Below are 6,709 nucleotides of genomic sequence, written 5' to 3' on the forward strand. Positions count from 1 at the left end.
GTCTCTTGCAGTCTCCTTATGTATATATATGTACACCCTCGGTGTGGGACATTTTGCAAAAGCTCTGATACAAACACAACACAACGCAAGAACCTTCAAGGACATCTGAAGCTCTTCGCCCTTGGTTAGATATCCAGTTCCTTTTTCCTTATTATGAAACTTTATAATCACCGAAGCGAGGACGGGGCTCCCCGAGGACAACGAACCCGCGCACTCGGAACGAAAATAGATCTGCGCCGCCCGGGAATCGAACCCGGGTCGCAAGAATGGGAATCTTGCATGATACCACTACACCAGCGGCGCGGTAGAGAGTAAAGTTCGCTTTATCTGAATACGTTCCGTTCTCATGCTGACGGTGTCTGAGGTTACGCACGTAGAGAGTAAATGATTGTCTCGATAACATGTCAGTAATACTCTTTAGGATGTAAAATTGATTATCGTGATGTGGGCAGTCAAAACAGGTTGTAGTTAAAGCTGTAATAAACTCAACAAAAGATAAAATAAATTTTAGGAAAAATCGCTCTCTTTCGGTCTCGCTCGTTCGCTCTCTTTTTCTGTCTGTCGCTCGTTCGTTATCGTTCTCTCTCTTTCTCTCTTTTTCTGTCTGTTTCTCGCTCGTTCGTTATCGCTCTCTCTCTCTCTTTGTCACTCATTTTTTATTCTGGACACACATACACACACACACACACACACACACACACACACACACACACACACACACACACACACATATATATATATATATATATATATATATATATATATATATATATATATATATATACACTGTTATTCTTTCGGTCCATTGTCTGTCTATATGTATGCTTGTTTTTCTGTCTGTCTGTCTGCCTGTATGCTTGTTTTCAGAAACGGTTAAACAATTTTATGGATGGAGATGACAGGTGGTAATATGCATAGAACTGCCTAATGTGGGCCTTATGGTCTTTTGCAGCCTCCTTCATTGTTATGTTCGTTTGTCCTTATGTTCTTGTGTGTGTGTGTGTGTGTGTGTGTGTGTGTGTCTGTATGCTTACGTGTCTGTCTGTATGCCTATATATCTGCCTGTCTTTATGTATGTAGGTTTGTCTGTCTGTATGTTCCCATGCTTGTATGTGTGTGTGTGTATACGTGTACATAGGTTATGTATACACGCCCGACAACTAGACCTATACATGTGCAGTGGCCCCTTCCTAACTGTGTCCATATTGGTCAGTGACTAACCCAATGTCTACAATACATTCCCCCCCCCCCCCCACCGAGTTCGATACTGAAGGACCAGTGACAGCGGACACTGTACATTCAATAAATCAATACTAGAGGAAACGTGTTCCCCTCACGCTGTCCATTTTCTATGAAACGACCTCTATTGACTCGGTTGCCCACTGTGGGGCGAGACGGTGACCCGACGTATAAGGATTCAGGTCTAACGTAGCCTTCGCCTTCTGGTCCACTTAAAGAGGATTAAATCGGGCGTAAAAAGGTTTCATATCCTACGAAATCCCACACACAATGAATGAGTATTAGCGAAAGGTAATAAGTGCATTTGGCCTACAAAATGTCCAAAAGTAAGTGAAGCCAAAATCACTCTTATGGTCATACACTTAATGAACAAAATTCCTTGACAGAGCTGGACACGCACCTTCGAGTCTTTACGAGAAGTATTTGAAAATGAATCTTATCTCATTATTCCTTATGGGTCAAAATACCCTCGGAGGGTCGGGCGCTAAATCTGGGTAAATGGTTTCGGACGTGAGACGGGACAACAAGAGAGGAGCGTCGGGGAGAGAAGGTCTGATTCTATATTGAGGAATGAGAAACCACAACGAGACGATGACAGGCGGAAAGAACGCCTTCGACATGACGAATTATCGAACCCCAAGCAATTACAATAATACCGAGAGAGAGAGAGAGAAAGAGAGCGAGAGAGAGAGAGAGGTTATAATACGAGTATATAACTAAACTTGTTTCTTTTCCATATGTGTGTATGTGTGCTCGTGTGTGTATATGTACAGTATGTATGTTCGTACGTATGTATGCATGTTTATACATCCATAAACTTATCTACCCTTCTCTTAAAGCAACCAGTAGTTTCAGTACTCACCAAATAGATATATATGTATTATATATACACATATACATCATGCATATAAAATTCATTAACAAACATTGGAAAAATATTCACTATCGAAAAACAAAGCTACAGTATTCTATAGCGAAATGCACAAACATAAGGTTTTTGAAACAGTGCTGTACCCCAAGTCAGTACACTTTGTAGCAAACCGAACACCGACGACCCGTCCTTCCCTTCTTTTAATTACGATTGAGTCAGAATTCAGAGCATTGAGCACAGATTTGACTGGGAATTGGTGTTCGATTGGCTGGAAGCTGTATTGACTTGGGCTACCATGGTTTTCAAAATATTGTAATTTTGCATTTTACTAAAGAGTAAAATGTGTTTGCTTTTCGATCGGGGGTATATTCCCAAAGTATATATGTATCTTCTACCGTATTTGCATGCATGTCTACACACACACACACACACACACACACACACATACACACACACACACACACACACACACACACACACACACACACACACACACATATATATATATATATATATATATATATGTGTGTGTGTGTAAACATATACGTGTGTGTGTGTGCGTGTGTATATGTGTGCGTGTCATTGTAAACATTTTCGCTCAGTGCTGTCAACAATTTCTTCCCACGAGGCCCTCCATATCCCAGATTAATGGTAGATTAGTAACCAAAAGCGTATGTTTGTATGTGTGCGTTTGTGTGTGACTCACCATGGTCTTGGATCACGTGTTGGAATCGTGATCGACAGCTATTTCCCTCCCGAAAGAGAGCTCAAAACTCATATATGACCGATCTAAGGGTAATGCTGTGACCTTACACGCACACACACACACACACACACACACCCAACTCCCCGCTCACGAGAGTTGGAGTAACAACCCGCAGCGCAGCGATACTGAATTTTTTTCAGCCTTGGGCAGGATTCGAACCCGGAGCGCCATAGTGGGAGCCAGGAACTCTAACTACTACGGCATGAGTTGTGTATGTGTGTGAGTTCAATAAGTGAGTTAATTAAATCACCCATTTAGAGTCCACTGCTGAACTAGTGTTTTCCCCAACCATCTTCCATGAATCGCACAGCTGTGATAACCTATGCCATGTTACTCATGCAAGCTTCTCTGGCTCGTCTCTCCACTGAGTCTTTATATCACGCTTGCCATCTCTTGGCGTCCAGTCAGTAACACGCGTACTTCATCTACCATCTTCCTTTCCATGCTCAGTTCAGTTCCTTGCTAATTTATTGCCTCGATGATGTATTTCGCTCCATTCTGTTTTCTTAGCCAAATTACGCTCTTCCTATCCTTCAGTGTTATTCCCAACACTGATCTCTCCATTATCCTCTTTATAATACTAAGGCAGCTCGTTTTTAGATAATTTGACGCGCAACGCTCAGGCGCCATAATGACGGCCGTCATTTTAACGCTGCGTGTGTAGGACAACGTTTGCGAGAATAGTTATTGAAATTAGCAGGATGACGCGCAACGCTCAGGCGCCATAATGACGGCCGTCATTTTAACGCTGCGTGTGTAGGACAACGTTTGCGAGAATAGTGATCTAAAAACGAGCGTCTTTTTCGACGGTCGTCATAAATGACACACGTCACAAAGACGCTCCGTGTGTAGGCTGCCTTAGCTTTGCCTTCATCACCGTCGTCAGTTTACAAATATCACACCCTAAGATCATAGCTGGGATTATACAGTGATTATAAACAATGCATTTCAAATATATAGGTTGAGAAGTCCTCATGGTGTTTTTATATTTGTCAGATTTTTTTTTTTTTTTTATAAATCGTGATAACATGTTTTTAATTCATTTTCATGGTCTTTAGCCATTTTCTATATTTGACGTATACAAATGTAATCTAAGCTTCTTCAAGGTTGTCTATAGATTAAGATATCTTGATTGAATTCTGGAACTGAGTATTATTTTGGTTTTACTTTTATTCATCTTCATATATATATATATATATATATATATATATATATACATATATATATATATATATAGACTTTGTTAAGGTCGCTCATTATATCATTCGTACATGACCTGTTCGATATGGGTGGTTCTTCATTTATTTCTTGATGAAGATATGATCATATATATATATATATATATATATATATATATATATATATATATGTATATGTATATTGAACAAAGATTCTCACTAATACACACTGAGTTGAACACAACAGTATTCTGACACTTAGTAATCTTCTTTCTAATGTTTTCAATTCTTCTGACTAGATCTTGCTTCAGGAAGATAAGCAATGACAAGTCGCCCTAAGTCTTCCATTTTTAATTGACATTTCTTCTACAAGGAGTCATCTTCAGAATAATGAAAATAATTGCAGTCTTACACAGTTTCATGATACGAAGTTGACGGGAAACATGGCTTCCAATATAAAAGCTCATGTTTCCCGTGTAAGATTGTCAACTTAGTATCATGTAACTGTGTAAGACTGTAATTACTGTAATTATTCTGAAGATGAATCCTTGTAGTCGAAACGTTGATTTAGATCTTCAGTCAAAAGAGTTGAGAACATTAGAAAGAAAATTAATAAGTTTCTGAATGTTGTTGTGCTAAACTGTGTGTGTGTGTATATATATATATATATATATATATATATATATATATATATATATATATATATATATATATCAAAATTTGCAACAGCTTCTGCGTTCACGAGTTTTTTGCTGACAAACTCGTGAACGCAAAAGCTGCTGCAAATTTTAATGACATCTGCCTAAAAGTGGATCTGCTGCCCAACTATAGCAATACACACACACACACACACACACACACACACACACACACACACACACACACACACACACACACACACATATATATATATATATATATATATATATATATATAGATATAGTGTGTTGTGTACCTGTATATATATATATATATATATATATATATATATATATATATATGTATATACATTATACATTACACACACACACACACACACATATATATATATACGTATATATTTATGTGTGTGTGTGTGCGTGTATGTACACTACCATTGCCTATAAAAAGACGCAGAAAGGAAAGAAAGAAAAGGAGAAAAATTAAAAATACGGATGTAAACATAATCAAAAGATAAATCACATGTAAAGAAGAATGAAACAAAGAAGGGGAGAGGGAACTGGTGAAGGCATAAAAGATGGAGGATCAAATGACAAAGGACACAAAGAAAGACTCTGAGAATAAAATAAAAGGAGGAGAAGGACGCAAGAATAGGGAGGAGGAGGAGAAGAAGAAGAAAGGAGGAGAAGAGGGGGTAGGAAGGAAGGAGACGAAAGATACGGTTACACAAGTCAATGGGATGGCTGAATTCCAACGATTCAATTGGATTTTGTCCAAGGTTGGAGTGTAACCGTAGATCAAAGCCACGGTTACATTAGTCAACGGAATGGTTGGATTCCAACGACTTAGTTGGACTTCGTCCAAGGTTAGAGTGTTACGATAGCTTTAAGCTACGATTACACTCCAACTTTAGACAAAATCCAACTGAATCGTCGGAATCCAACCATTCCGTTGACTAGTGTAACCGTAGCAGAGCTAGAGGAGAAAGAGGCGAAGGAATAAAGGGACAAGGAAGAGGAGAAAGAGTTGGAGAAAAAAAGAGACGAAGGTGAAATGGAGAAGAGAGGGTTTATGACCATTACAGCGAGTCTCAGGATAACGACTCGTAGTAAAGAGTAACCTAACCCAACCTAACCCAACCTAACCTAACCTAACCTAACCTAAAGCAACCTAACCTAACCGGGTCGCTCAACTGGGAATAGCTATTTTGAGAAGACACCGAAAAGAGCTTCGATGCATTTTTATTTATTTATTTTATTTACTTATTTATCTATTTATTATTCTATTTATTTATTGTATTTATTTATTCATTTACCTATTTATTTACTTATTTATTTTTTAATAAGGAAAGTCAGAGGTTTGGTGTAAATGTGGCTTTGAGGCAAAGAAGTGCTATGTTACCTAACCTGTGTGTGCTGGTCTTGTATTCGCGTAGTTGTGGGTTTGAATCCCGCACTCCTTTCCAATTCTCAGCAGTGAATGTTACTTTTCCCTACAGCTCTTTAAGTACATAGGGCAAAGGTGACGGCTCCGGCTTGTAGTTATGCGCCTCCTGGCGTAGGCTCCTCACCTTTTTCTTCTTTTTCTTCTTCTCTTTCCTCTCCTCCTCCTTTTTCTCCTCCATCTTTATCTTTTTCTTCCTCTTCTCTTTCATCTCCTCCTTCTTATTCTTTTTTCCTATTTCTTCTTCTTTTCCTCCTTCCTCTTTTCCTCGTTCTTCTTCCTCTCATTTTTATTCTCCTTCTTACTCTCCTCCTTCTCCTCCTCCTCCTCCTTCTTCTTTCTCTTCTTCTACTTCTCCGCCTCTTCTTCCTCCTCCGTCAATGGAGACAACGAATCGAATGTGTGAATCAATACTAATAAGGATTTTTATGCATGTAAATAAGGCTTGGTTGGCAAATACAAAAGTTAAAGGCATTAGATGGTAATAAGAAGCTTAAGAACCACGCACATGTATATTTTATATGATAAAATACGGAACGATAGTATTCTTGA

The 6,709-nt window shown here is 38.7% G+C and overlaps 1 non-coding gene across 1 annotated transcript; it reads right to left on the minus strand.

The window, feature by feature from the left end:
* Positions 1-232: 232 nt before the first annotated feature.
* On the minus strand, positions 233-303 carry TRNAG-CCC (transfer RNA glycine (anticodon CCC)). Its single transcript has one exon. It is a non-coding gene; the product is annotated as a tRNA-Gly (tRNA).
* Positions 304-6,709: the final 6,406 nt, after the last annotated feature.

The sequence above is a fragment of the Oratosquilla oratoria genome, chromosome 15 (genome assembly GCF_046742065.1).
Source record: "Oratosquilla oratoria isolate Oo_2021 chromosome 15, ASM4674206v1, whole genome shotgun sequence".
Taxonomy (NCBI): domain Eukaryota; kingdom Metazoa; phylum Arthropoda; class Malacostraca; order Stomatopoda; family Squillidae; genus Oratosquilla; species Oratosquilla oratoria.